This window comes from Phyllobates terribilis, unplaced genomic scaffold (assembly GCF_046119375.1).
Source record: "Phyllobates terribilis strain yellow unplaced genomic scaffold, ASM4611937v1 Scaffold_2__4_contigs__length_985480577, whole genome shotgun sequence".
Lineage (NCBI taxonomy): Eukaryota > Metazoa > Chordata > Amphibia > Anura > Dendrobatidae > Phyllobates > Phyllobates terribilis.
Genome location: NW_027362762.1, coordinates 578741272 through 578756571, shown reverse-complemented (window position 1 = coordinate 578756571; position 15300 = coordinate 578741272).

The window sequence follows — 15300 nt, the reverse complement described above, 5'->3', positions numbered from 1 at the left end:
TAATCTTTGTTTTCAGATCATTTGACAGTTGTTTTGAGGAGCCAATGATGCCACTCTTCAGAGTAGATTCAAACAGGAGAACAACTTGCAAGTGGCCACTTTAAGTAGCTTTTCTCATGATTGCATACACCTGGCTATGAAGTTCAAAGCTCAATGAGGTTACAAAACCAAAAAAAGTGCTTTAGTAAGTCAGTAAAAAGTAGGTAGGAGTATTTTAAACAAGAAAATGATAAGGTTGCCCATACTTATGCACCTGTCAAATTTTGTTTGAATGCAGATTGCACATTTTCTTTTAGTACAATAAACCTCATTTCAAGGCAGAAACATTACTGTGTCCAACAGTTATTACATATATCAAACTGAAATAGCTGTTGCAAAAACACCAATTTTATATAAAACATTAAGCTTAAGATTAATAGGGGTGCCCAAACTTTTTCATATAACTGTATAGTGTGACCATAAAAGAAAGGTAAAAAATAAATATATAATTACCTTCTGATGGCCTGCCAACGTCAGCGGTCACATGACTAAATAACGTCACGGCAGGTCCTTTTCAGACCATCGCGAGCTGCCGGCAAGCCAGGACGCATCAGATAAAGACACCGGGGGCCATCAGAAGGTAAGTATAATATTTATTTTTTATTTTATTCTTTTTTTTACAGGTTATATGGTACCCGGGTCCGGAGGAGAGTCTCCTCTTCTCCAGACCCGGGTACCATCTGCACATTGAAACGCATGGAATCCGCATGTACAGATGCAGTGATGCGGATTCCATGCGTCCCAATGCAAGTCAATGGCGGCGAAAACGCCACGCTTCCGCAAAATAATTGGTAATGCTGCGGATTTTTCCGCAATGATAATCCGCAGCGGAAATTTCCGCAGCATGTGCACAGCACATGCAGATTATCATTGGGGAACATGGCAGACCTTCTACCAAGCGTTTTTTAAGCGTTTCTGCAGCGGAATTGCCACTGCGGAAACGCTTAAAAAACACATAGTGGGCACACAGCCTAAAAAAGTATTATAATTAATATTGTGCCAAATTAATTTCACGTGAACTATCACAGGGGATCATGTGACATGTGATACATCAGGTGGGGGAGGGGGGGGGACCCGCGCCTTCTAAACTGCCCGGGGCCCTTGCTACTCTTAATCCACCTCTGCTTATATGACTTGATTAGTCCATAGGGTATAATGAAAGAAAACTTTCATATAGCAGTCCAGTATTAGTGTCAATACCTCCGTTGTAAACCTCTCAGTGGGGGCTTTTAAATACAAACTAATCATCCACAGATGTATTCAATGTTTATTGATCAAAGTCTAATATATAGATTCAATTACCTTGTGTATCGTCATCATGCCTTTCAAATTTACCACAACCATGCTTACGCTGTTTGTATGGTGTGTGACATCACATCCCGTTTGTTTACGGAATCCTTTCTACTTGTCTCATGTGTTCTAAGTCTAATATGCTACCGGGGCGGGTTTCTGGCCTGACATAATTCCCGTTAAAGGACCGGGCTTATATCGAATAGGAACTGGTGGCGACCCTACAGGGCTGATAAGGCTCTGCTTCACTGGGTATAGTGAAAGGGGCCTCTCAAGCGTGTGAGCGAGTGTGATGCCACGTCAGTGACAGAGAGACACCTCTTCTCACTCCGATACTTTCCTAAACCAGTGCGGACAGGGGTTGTCTGTGTAACGTGCACACATACCCTTAGCCCTGTATCTAATCCCAGTGTGTTATTCTAAGCATATCTAATCGTGAACATGATACACTCCTCGTACCTAACCCCAGCTTATGATACACAGAGCAGCACCATTTAACAGAATCGGTGCTGCCGTCCGGCCTCGGTGACACTGTATTTGTCAGTATCACTGGCAGTCAACAAAACAATGGCTCTACACGGTGATCCTAAACTTCATCCTTTTATCTTTTCACAAACACCGAAAGGAGAGGAGGGATGTCACACACATGTGAGCAGATCCAGCTCACATTTACTGCAGTCATAATGTGAGCTAGTTTTAGGCTGTGTGCCCACGTAGCGTTTTTCAAGCGTTTTTGATGCGGAATTTCCGCAACGGAAACGCTTGTAAAACGCTTGGTAACCCGCACCCCATGGTCCCCAATGGGATTCCGCAAGTTCTATGCACATGCTGCGGATTTTTCCGCAGCGTTTATGCTGCGTTCAAAAATCCGCAGCATGTCATTTAATTTTGCGTTTCCGCAAGCAGAATTGCCTTTGTCCAATGCATAAAAAACGCAAGGCAATTCCGCATGTGGAAAACGCGTGATAAACGCGCGAAAAATGCGCGATAAACGCGTGCGGAATTCCGCATGCGTTTTTCCGGGAGAGGACTTGCAGAAATGAAGCAGAAATTTTCTGCTTCATAAATGCAACGTGGGCACATAGCCTTACACTAGGATTTCATGGAAAATTTAAGTAGCTGCTCCTCCTAGTGTTTAAAAGTGGAAATGCTAAACCTTTTAAAATATTTTTTCATATTTTACTTCATAAAAAAGAAATCATAATATTTAAACAAAAAAATTAAAACATTAATACTTTATATAGTATTTTGGTAAAGATTTATAATTAGAAGGACACAACTGCATAACTATTAAGGAAGGAATGTAGATATAATTGTGAACTTCGTTTGTGTCTTGTACTGTAAAGATAGGTAGAGGGTATTATATACTGTCGGCATATATGAGGTGGTGTATACAAAATAAATCACCATCCTACTTTTTGTCTGTCTAGGTTTGCACAATGTTAATAGCTGATTAATACAAATGAATTTTAATAGAATTCTCATACATTTGCTATATTAAATTGATAATTTAGTGAGATTGACATTCTACCATTAGTGCGGTTTCACATTGGGGTTGTAATGCAGCCAATGACATGGGCAACATTTCACGTGTAGAGGGAAGAATGGATTCAATGAAATTTTGTCAAATTCTTGATGCAAACATAACACCAACTGTAAAAAAGCTGAAGTTGAAAAGAGGATGGCTTCTATTATTATTAATTTATATGGCGCCATTGATTCCATGGCGCTGTACATAAGGGAGTTACATACAAATGAGAATATCACTACAGTAAACAAACTAACAATGATAGACTGGTACGGAGGGAAGAGGACCCTGCCCTTGCGGGCTTACATTCTACGGGAATAGGGAGGAGACAGTAGGTTGGGGGGTTGCAGTAGTAGTAGCTTCGGCGTTGTTGAGGAGGCAGCGGGGTCATTGCAGGCTGTAAGCTTTCTTGAAGAGATGGGTTTTCAGGTTCCGTCTGAAGGATCCGGATGTGGTGGATAATCGGACGTGTTGAGGCACAGAATTCTATAGGATGGGGGATATTCGGGAGAAATCTTGGAGGCGATTGCGTGAGGAACGGATAAGTGTGGAGGAGAGAAGGAGGTCGTGGGAGGACCGGAGGTTATGTGAGGGAATATATCGGGAGATTAGTTCAGAGATGTACGGAGGAGAGAGGTTATGGATGGCTTTGTAGGTCAGTGTTAGTAGTTTGAACTGGATGCGCTGGGCAATTGGGAGCCAGTGAAGCGATTTGCAAAGGGGCTTAGCAGAGGAGTAGCGAGGTGAGAGATGAACGAGTCGTGCAGCAGAGTTGAGGATGGACTGGAGGGGTGCGAGAGTGTTAGCAGGGAGGCCACAGAGGAGGATGTGGCAATAGTCGAGGCAGGAGATTATGAGGGCATGCACAAGCAGTTTAATAGAGTTAGGGTTGAGGAAAGGACGGATTCTGGAAATGTTTTTGAGCTGGAGGCGACAGGAGGTGGCGAGAGCTTGGATGTGGGGTTTGAAGGACAGGGCAGAGTCCAGGGTTACTCCGAGGCAGCGGATTGTCGGTACAGTGGAAAGAGTGATGTCGTTTATTGTGATAGATAGATCAGGTGGGGAAGATATGTGAGATGGGGGAAAGATAATGAGTTCAGTTTTGTCCACATTGAGCTTAAGGTAGCGGGAGGAGAAGAAGGAGGATATGGCTGCTAGACATGCTGGGATTCTGGACAGCAGAGAGGTGACGTCTGGGCCAGAGAGGTAGATCAGGGTGTCATCAGCGTACAGATGGTACTGGAAGCCATAGGATTTTATGAGCTGTCCCAGGCCAAGGGTATAGATTGAGAAGAGTAGGGGTCCTAGGACAGAGCCTTGAGGGACTCCAACAGAGAGGGGGATGGGTGAGGAGGTAGCGTGGGAGTGGGAGACGCTAAATGTGCGGTTAGAAAGGTATGAGGAGATGCAGGATAGGGCAAGGTCTTTGACGCCAAAGGAAGAGAGGATCTGTAGTAGGAGGCAATGGTCAACTGTATCGAAAGCAGAAGACAGGTCAAGTAGAAGGAGTACAGAGAATTGTCTGTTAGCTTTGGCTGTAAGTAGGTCATTGGTGATTTTAGTAAGGGCAGTTTCGTTGGAATGGTGGGGGCGGAAGCCGGATTGTCGAAGAGAGAGTTAGAAGAAAAGTGGGAGGAAAGTTGAGCGTGAACGTGTTGCTCAAGGAGTTTGGAGGCAAATGGGAGCAGCGATATGGGGCGATAGATGGACAGGGCGGTTGGGTCAAGGGATGGCTTTTTGAGGATGGGTGTGATTGTGGCATGTTTGAAGGCAGCAGGGAAAGTACCAGAGGATAGTGATAGGTTGAAGAGATGGGTTAGGGATGGGACGAGTGTGGTGGTGATGTTAGGGAGGAGGTGGGATGGGATGGGGTCGAGTGCACATGTGGTGAGGTGTGATTTGGAGAGGAGACGAGTAAGTTCTCTTTCCGTGATGTTGGGAAGGGAGGTTATAGGGGTGGGGAAGTGGTGTGGAAGACAGAGGGGTTGTGGTGGTCGGACAGTAAAGACTTGCCGTGTTTGGTCAATCTTGTTTTTGAAGTGTGTTGCAAACTCCTCAGCAGAGATGATGGAGGTTGGAGGGGGCAGTGGAGGGCGGAAGAGAGAGTTGAAAGTGTTGAATAGTTGTTTGGGGTTGTAGGATAGGGAAGATATGAGGGTTGTGAAGTAGGCCTGTTTAGCAGAGGTGAGTGCTGATTTGAATGCGAGTGTTGCTTGTTTGAATGCAGTGAAGTCATCTTGAGTATGTGTTTTCCAACGCCGCTCCGCAACCCTGGACGCTTGTCAAAGCTGTTTAGTGAGGTTGTTGTGCCAGGGTTGCCTGTTGACTCGTCGCGCTCTGCCATGCGTAAGAGGGGCGACCGAGTCAATAGCTGATGCGAGAGTGGCATTGTAGAAAGCAGTGGCGCTGTCTGTGTCATGGAGTGAGGATATTGATGTCAGTGGTAGAACAGAGTCCGAGAGTGTGTGAGTGCCTAGATGTGCAAGGTTTCTGCGGGGGTGTGTTAGTTGCTGGACATGTGTGACAGGTGAGGAGAACAGGGATGAGAATGTGAGTAGGTGGTGGTCAGATAGGGGTAGGGGGGAGGTTAGATAGGGAGGAGAGTCAGGTGAAGATGAGGTCTAGTGTGTGTCCATCTGTGTGGGTGGCTGAGGAGGACCACTGAGTAAGTCCAAAGGATGAAGTAAGCGACAAGAGTTTTGATGCTGCTGACTGGCGAGTGTCAGTGGGGATGTTGAAATCGCCCATGATGATTGTGGGAATGTCAGCCGAGAGAAAGTGAAGAAGCCAGGTGGAGAATTGGTCGATAAAGGCAGTGATCGGGCCCGGGGGTCGGTATATGACAGCCACTTGGAGGTTGGAGGGAAAGTAAATGCGGACGGAGTGGACTTCAAAAGAAGGGAGAATAAGGGAGGGAAGAGAAGGAGTAGGGCTAAAGGTGCAGTTGTTAGAGAGGAGAAGACCCACTCCTCCACCATGTCTATCTCCAGGGCGAGGAGTGTGGGTGAAGTGGAGGCCACCATAACACAGCGCAGCAGGGGAGGCAGTGTCAGAGGGTGTTAGCCATGTCTCTGTGATGCCCAGGAAGGAGAGATGACGAGAGGTAAAGAGGTCGTGGACAAAATGGAGCTTGTTGCAGACAGAGCGGGCATTCCACAGTGCTCCAGAGAGAGGGAGCAGCGGGGTGGGCGTCAGGGGGACAGGTTTTGTGCAAGAGAGGTTGTGGTACTTTGCAGTTGGTTGGATGCGACAGGTGGGAGAATTAGTGGAAGGTGCAAGCTGTGGGAGTCCAGGATTGGGAGATATGTCGCCAGCAGTGAGGAGAAGCAGAGAGAGGGACAGCACGTGGGAGAAAGAGTGACCGGCTTGTTTTATGTTTTGGGAGGATTGATCTGAAGTGGAGGAGCAGGTCTGTAGATGAGGTTAGGTGGGGAGGAAGGAGGGAAGGAGAGATGATGATTTGGTTAGAAGGTGCTGGGGTGTGGGGATAGTGAAGGAGAGTGAGGATTAGAGGGGCAAAAACAGTTAAAGCATATGTCAGCATGTTGAAAGGGTAAGGGAGAATGAGAAGGAGAATCTAAGTGCAAGTAGTAAATAGTTCTTTGTACCTTCTGGCCCATTTCTGGCATATTTCATTTTAGCCCCTTAGAAAGCTTTCATTTTAGCCCCTTAGAAAGCTTTCATTTTAGCCCCTTAGAAAGCGACCCTTTGAAAGCCAGACCGTCTGTCTGAGCCAGACCTGCCTCCCTTAATTTATGGAGTTCAGGCCAGCACATTAGGAGGGTCAGGTGTGCAGGAGGGGAGGAGTCACAGGGACGCTGCTCACAACATGGATGGAAGGGGGACTAATTAGAACACAGAGGCTAAATTAATTCAGAAAACACAAAGCTATGGACCAGTGTGTATTAGGATCAAAGGTTTGAGGTGATGAATATGCAGATTGAGACAAACAGAGCAAGGACAGATAGAATGAAATTAGCAGGGGTCAGTGTATACACAGCAGGAAACATACCAGGATACAAATACAGTTATGAAAGTCAGATATGCGGCATGGAGTGTGCAGGGAGATTCTACAAATGTATAATGGTCCAAAACATGTAAAAATCCACAATAGCCTACCTCAAAAGGTGCAAGCTTAAGGTTTTACAATGGCCCTCACAGTCTCCTGATCTGAACATCATTGAAAATTTGTGGCTAGACCTCAAAATAGCAGTGCATGCAATTTTCCAAGGAAGAATGGATAAAAATTAGTGTTGAGCAAGTATGTTCTGTTCAGAGTATGCTCGGGCCGAGCTCCGAGTACTTACAGCTGCTCGTTGATATGGTTGAATCGCTCCCGTGTGCATGATTTGCAAATGTTTGACAGCTTTATTACATGTGAGGATTGTCTATTTCTTACACATTCCTCCTATGTAATAAAGCTGTCAAACAGTTGCAAATCATGCAAATGGGAGCGATTCAACCATATCACCAAGCAGCTGTAAATACTGGGAACTCGGCCCGAGCATACTCGGCGAAAGGGTTAAAAGAACATACTCACTCACCACTAATGAAAATCCCTCAAATAAGAATTGAAAGACTCTTGGCTGGCTGCAAAAAGTGTTTACAAGTTGTAATACTTTGAACAGGGGGTGCTACTAAATACTAACCATGCAGGGTACCCAAACTTTTGCATCGGCCCATTTTCCTTTATGTAATTTTGAAAATTTTAAAGATGAAAATATAATTTGTCATGTGTCATCTTTAACTTTAGGCCTTTTAGAGATCATTTCATCTTCAACTTGCTTAACTGTTCACAATAATTAGTAATTTTCACCAGGGGTGCCTAAACTTTTACATGCCACTGTACCTAATCCCATCATCAGTGATACAACCCAGAGCCAAGAATCTAATCACATCATGTGTATCTAATCACACCATGTATGATACAACCCAGAGCCATGTATCTAATCCTATTATCTGTGATACAACCTAGAGCTATGTATCTAATCCCATCATCTTTGATACAACCCATAGCCATGTATCTAATTCCATCATCTGGAATACAACCCAGAGCCATGTTTACTCAGTCTGCATCATTATAGTCAATGGCCCTGTTAGCACATTTCCTTGAATCCTGTTCTGCCGGGGTTTGGATGCAAACCTCGACAGAGCCACTGAACGTAGGGGCATACGCTATGTGAACCCTGCCTAAGAGTTTTAAATCTTCTGAAATGCTTACAATTTTATACATCAATAATCAAAAGAACACCATACACATGCATTAGGATTGTTTTTTGGTAGCTTAAACTGGAGCTTTAGTCAAGGTGTAGGGAATTATGAACAATTCCCAATATCAACCAGTTTAACATCAAAACCTTAAGACTTCTACTAAAAAGCTTCAAGGAGTTTCCCACGAACAAAGATAATTTTAATCAACAGATTTATGAATAATTTCACAATTGAATGCATTATAAAACAAATGTTCCTGTGCCGAGATAATCTTATAAATGTGCCCCTGCTGTGTACGGTGTAATGGCTGTGTCTGACCATGTACAGGAACACAGTCTGATCATACCACATCTCCTGGGCAGGGGAGGAAGCAAAAGAGTACAGACACTACAGCATTGGAACACATCTGATTCTTTTTGTGAGGTAAAACATTGCTTAAAAATAGGCAGTGAAATGTTTTACCTCACAGAAACAATCATCTGTGATTCCATGCGGTCCTGTCTGCATACTCTTTAGCTTCCTCCCCTGCCCAGGAGTTATGGTATGATCAGACCATGTTCCTGTACGGTCAGACATTGTACATAGCAGAGACACATTTATGAGATTATCTCAGCACAGGAACATTTTCTTGTGACAAATCCAATTGTGTAACTTATTTATTCCAAGATCTATTAATTAAAATGTACTTTGTTTTTGGCAAAACCTATTTAACCCCTTCAGAACTTATGTATAGATACGTCATAGGTAGCGTCTCTCCCTCTGATGCGGGCTCCAGTGCTGAGCCTGCATCTTTCCGGACACATAACAGCGGATTTAATCAGCTGCCATATGCCTCTAACAGCCGCGGGTTGAATTGCGATCCACTGGCTGCTAACATGTTAAATGCCACCGTTAATCACTGACAGCGGCATTTAACTGGAGTGCATTGGAAGCGCATCAAAAGATCCGCCCATCAGCTCCCCATCACATGATCGCGGGGCGTAAAAGGGTTAGCATCACAGCCAGGGGTCTGCAGAAGACCCCAGTGCTTGTCATTGCAGATCTCCTATGAACGTTCAGAAATATAAACTAAATTAATCTCATTGGTAAAAGGCGTAATGAGAAAAAAAAAATCAAAACCGCCAGAATTAAGCTTTTTTTTCCCACAGTAACATTAAAATAAAATACAATAACTGGAGATCAAAATATCTTATCTACCCCAAAATAGTATGAATAAAAAAAGTCAGCTCAGTACGCAAAGAATAAGCGCTCACTCAGCCCCAGATCCTGATGCTACAGATCTTGGAAAATGACGCCATTTTTTTGGGGGGGGGAACAAAGAACAAAAATGCTAAAATGGAAAATCACAAGGTTGTGAAGGGGTTAAGATGAAGCGGAATCTCACCTTTCTGCATGACAATGACCCTAAGCATACCCCAAATCAACAAAAGAATGTCTGTGCCAGAAGATTAAAAAGTGTTGAAATGGTCCATCCAGAGCCCAGACCTGAATCCAATTGAAAATCTGTTGGTGACCTGAAGGACATCTCCTGTACACAGGAGATGCCCTTACAATCTAACAGATTTGGAGCGCTACTGCAAGGAACAGAAGGCAAAGTGCCACTTCTAGATATGCCATGCTCCTAAATTCAAATCCTACTTCCACAAAGTATTAGCTTAAGGGTGTGCATATTTATGTGACCACATTATTTTAGTTTTTTATTTTTCCACCTGAAAAGATTTCAGTTTGTTTCTCAATTGAACTGTGCAGATTATGGGTGACAAAGGTGTGAAAAGTTCTGAAATAATTCTTTTTGGGATGATTTTGTCAAATACCCCCTGCCATTTTAACAGGGATGAGTAGAAATACAAATATACATATAATCTGTCTTTTGTGAAAACACCGTGTTGTGTGGAGAAAATGTGAGATCTGACCCCTCAAAATCTGTACTACAAAATTCATAGAAACATTTTTCTTTTATTAAAAAAAACAAAACATTGTTATATATCGAACAGCACTAAAGTTAGACATATTCTGTTAATAAATGATATATCTACTATATAGATAAGTGCTGGACTGCGTTTGTCTCTAGTAGTACCACAGACTTAGATGCATACATGAACACTGCTCTATTCAAATAGGGAACAAGAAACCCTTGTTCCAGAAATCAGTGGGGGCCCCAGAGGTTGGGACATCATCGATCAAGCTGTTATCACATATTCAGTAGATAAATGAAAATATGATACTATTGAAATGCCCTTTTGTAAATCTCACTTTCTTATGCTGTAAAACACAAATATACAGTTCACTGTAGGCCAGATTTTGGAATGAAAGAGGCTAATTATTGAAAGGAAAGGTCAGGTGTTACAACTACTTATATTGCTCCTGTGAAGAAAATCTTTTATTGTAAGCACTGTACATTTTCATATTAAAGCTTAAAATGTTTAATAAGTTTGAAAGCTCTAAAGAACCATAGCCTTTCAGAGAGTGTGTGACCTTTTGATTGTCTGACAGTAACATATTTGATGAGTGGTGACAGTGGTTTAAGAAATTGGAGTGTGTGGGGTGTGATTGATGCTCACTTTATAGCCAGAGATTGAGAGCTGGATTGAGGGAGAGGAGATAAATGAACCCTTGAAGGTGCACCCCACGTCACATGCTGAGAAGTGTGTACATCACAACTTGGTGGCAAGCGGTGGGATAGTTTTTTTTTACTTCTATTAGAGCATTAGTACTTGGTTTAAGCTATTATTCCCTTTACTAAAGAACTGGTATCCTTGCGAGGAGTGCACCAGTACTATAAGGTTCAACTCAGTACTTACATAGACATACCTGCAAACAGTTTACCCTTCAAGTTTTTCTTTTATTTGGCCAAAGGCTGTTTACGGATATGGCAGCCGTATACAAGACAGAGTGAGAAGGTTCTGATTAACCTTTTAGCAGAGAGGAATAAAGACAGCAGACAAATCCAAGGATCTACTGATTGGTGCCTTGATGGAGCAGGACTCAGAGCTGAGTACCGTGGCACCTGGAAAGCCCAACTTAGAGGTGCCAAGCAATGGACCTGGTCTTGGGAATAACTTCTGGCAGTGCCAACAATGCCAGTTTTCAGGCGAGCAGGGACTTTCCTTTGCAAATGACCTTACAGCAGCTGGGAGAATGTGATGCCAGTATGTGCCTGCAGCTTACTCTAAAGTGCCAACAGGCAGCAGAACACCAGGCAGAGAGATTTCCAGCTTCAGATGGCCCAACTACCAAGGGGTAACAGTTTTCAGCTACCCTATTCCCAGGATAAACATCCAAGGAAACTGCGCTTGGAAAACTTCCCTGTGATGGAGAAAGATGGAGAGTTACACTTTTCTTCAGGGATTTGAAAAAATCTGCAGGCAATACCATCTACCCTGTGATCAGTGGGCACGGTATTTAACTCCAGGGATGAAAGGCAAAGCTTTGGAAGTTTTTGCTGACCTTTCACCAGAGCTAGATGGAGACTAGGACTCTATAAAAGAGGCCTTGAACAGGAAATACAACCTCACCCCAGAGGTATATCAGAAAAAGTTCTGGAATCTACAACGGGGGTCAACTGACAGCTATGTGGATGTTGTGAGCACCTTGAGGACCACGTTCCGTCAATGTATCCGAGGATTTTGTTATCAGCTTTAACTACAGGAACTTATGGTTAAGGATCAAGTCCTTCACATATGTTCCCATGGATATTAACACGAAACCCACAAAGTATAACATCTGCATCCCCAGGCACATGCCTCCCATGACCCCCCTCAAGCAACTCCACAAAGTAGTGGTAGCATAAAAGGAGAGAATTTGGAGTTTTAATTGCTTTAAAAGTGTACCTAACCACTTTTAGTGTGATTTGTGATATCTAGGAACTACGGGATTGAATTGTCAGTACCTTTTGTTTCTTTGTGTCAGAACTCTTATGTGTTGTATTTTTAATATCTATATTTAATAAAGATGGTTACATTTTTAAAGCAATTAAAACTCCAAATTCTCAACCTTTTTGCTATATGTCCCATGTATGTATGGCAATTTGTGTGCGATTGAGAGCCAAAGACTGCTGATCAGGCTGCAAAGATTGCTGATTCTTATGCAGCCAACAGGATTCTAGAAGCAAGGAAGCCATTGTGATTCAGTTGGAAGGGAAATGGATGTAAGCCAGTTGAGAACCCCTCTCCCTCTGCCAGCTGGTCCCCAGGGCATTCTAAATCTACTTCTTCCAGGGCCCCTGGGATCAGCATTCTTTTGTTGATACATGTCGATGCTTTACGTGCAACAAAGTGGGACATGTTAGTTGTGCTTGCCATGATAGGAAGAAAGGCCCCAGTATGACCACCAAGCCGCAGGGGCCCTAACCTTCTGTCTGATTTGTGGCTGGCTCGGATTAGAGAGATAATGAGAACTGTCAATCTATCACTGTGGGCAATGACCAACCCCCTGCTGGGTCCAACAAGGAGAGGATATATTGGGACCAGAGAAGGCTGTATAAAGAGACCCTCCACCATGGCACAACCGAGCATTGAGACTGTGAGAAGCATCTGGTTTTCCCCTATCCATTCAGGGAACAGTTATTAAGGATTGCTCATGAGATTCCTCTTGCTGGACACCTTGGACTACAGAAGACTAAAGCCTGTTTGACACACATCTTTTATTGGCCCAAAATGGGGACGGAAGTAGCCAATTACTGTTGATCTTGCACAATTTGTCAAAAAGTTGGAAAGACTGGGAACATCCAAAAAGCCCCATTGATAACACTACCAGTGATCGATGAGCCTTTCCAGCGAGTGGCTGTGGATATCATAGGGCCTCTTGCAATGGCCATATGCTTCATTCTATCAGTGGTCGACTAAGCTACGTGATATCCAGAAGTGGCACGGTGTTAAATATTAATTACGGATATTCCTTTTATTCTTAATTCTGTATCATACAATGCATAAAATTGCATCAGCCTCCTGCTAGACCTTTAGGCTATTTTTAGCTCAGTGTAAGTTAAAACCATATATAAATAACAGATACTATGAGGGGGCTATATAACCCCTCTAAGACATAAGGAGGGGCTCGCTGGCCATTTTACAGAACACTGGACGAGGATCTACGCTGGCTGAGGAAACAGCTGCCCATGTAGGCCCAAGGAGACACGTCCTTTACCCGAACATGTGCTTGACACGGATGGACGGGAGATATTCTTCAGGATCCAAGGAAAGATGGACACTCATGAATCAATCACTTTGTAACTATTTCACCTATTTTGTGTAACTACTGCAATTGTTCTTTTTAACGGACAATCCAAGAATAAAAAGCTACATTTTTTTATAAGAATATCGTGATGTGTATTAAAAAATATACGTAAATAAGTATTTTTTACACACTGTCCTCCATATGAGCTGATAAAGTGGCCGATGCACTACTGATGAGGTTTTCTCGTGTGGGGCTCCCCAGGGTGATGTTAACTGATCAGTGCACCCAATTTATGACTAACGTGATGGAAAGTCTCTGCAAGAAAATGCATGTGCATCATCTTGTAGCCAGTCCCTACCACCCTCAGCCCAACGGGCTATGTGAATGTTTTAATGGAACTCTAAAACAAATGCTCAAGATGCTGGTTGAGACTGAAGGGAAAGACTGGGAACATTACCTCCCTCATCTCTTGTTTGCATACCGAGAGGTACCTCAGGGCCTTACAGGATTTTCCCCTTTGAACTAGTTTAAGGGAGAAATGTCAGGGGGCCTATTGATTTAATTATGGACTGTTGGGATGGTGTCCCCAAAACTTCAGGAATCTCTGTGGTAGAATATGTACTGAGACTCCGGGAGAGAATGCAGAAACTGAGCGACCAGGCTCATGAGAATGTGACCCAGGCCCAAATCAACCAGAAGGTCTGGTATGACCATAATGCCAGACTGAGAGCCTATGACGAGGAACAGAAGGTTTGGGTGTTGGTTTCTATGTTGCAGAACAAATTGCAGGCATGGGAAGGACCGTACACTGTATATAAGAGTGTAAATGATGTGAACCATGTTGTGACTTTGGATGAAGATACACAGCGTCAAGAAAATTTTTCATGTGAATATGTTAAAAACTCATCATCACAGGGAGGCGGCTAGTGTCTTACCTGTCTGCAGCATGCATGAGGAGGAGCACCACCTGGGAAGAGTCATTTAGCCAGTCACCATGCAGACACTGGTACTCATTCCCCTGTGAGGCAATCGGCATACGGATATCAGTGGAGGTGAAAGCAAACATGAAGGAACAGATATAGGAGATGCTGTGCCTTGGCGTAATACAAAAATCCCAGAGTGCCTGGGCCTCACCTGTATTTCTTGTCTTGAAAAAAGACCATACTACCCAGTTTTGTGTAGATTACCGGAAATTAAATTTGCTTACATTTGATACCCATGACAAAAGAGCCACTTGAGAGGTTTGCCTTTATAACACCATTTGGTCTGTGTGAGTTTCTGGTGACGTCATTTGGTATGAAAAAATGCCCCTGCCACCTTCCAGCGGTTGGTTTATCAGCTACTCGAGGGATTTGATGGTTTTGCAGTTGCTTATCTTGAGGATATAGCCATTTTTAGTAATTCCTGGGAGGAAAACCTTGTGCAAAACTCAGGTGCTGCAGAGACTTAACACAGCAGGTCTGACTGTTTTAAATGTTTTATTTAACATGAATCAAGAAAACAGATAAATCAGAGATACAACAGAGGCGGAACAACTGCGAATATGGTAATAAAATTAAATCAAATTTAGAAGAACAATCAAGAGTAACTCATTGATGTAAACTAGAGGCGAGAGGGGTTCCGACAAAGAAAAGAGGGAAAGATGGGTGATTCATATATATATTTTTTTTTACATAACAATGACAGGATTGAGCAGTAGAGTCAATGATGGAGATTCTAATCATTTCTGAGCCAAAGTAGATAGGGAGAGGAAAGGAAGTAACTATGGAATGAGAGGATAGTTAAAGAGGAAAGGAGGGTGGGGGTGGGAGGAATTAGAAGAGTAGGAGGGGGTGGGGGGGGGGGGAAGGTCCGGTAATGAATTAAAGAATTACTGTCCAATAGGTAGCTCTAGGTGATTAAGGAAATAAAATTAACGGATTTCCTAAACTTTTCCCACGGAGCCCAGATTTGAGCGAAAAGGGAGAAGTTCTGTTGCGAAAAAGCAGCTACTTCTTCAATGTGATACAGTTGTTTCTTGTTTGGGATTATAGGTGTGCGCCAGTGCGTAGGAATAAGAA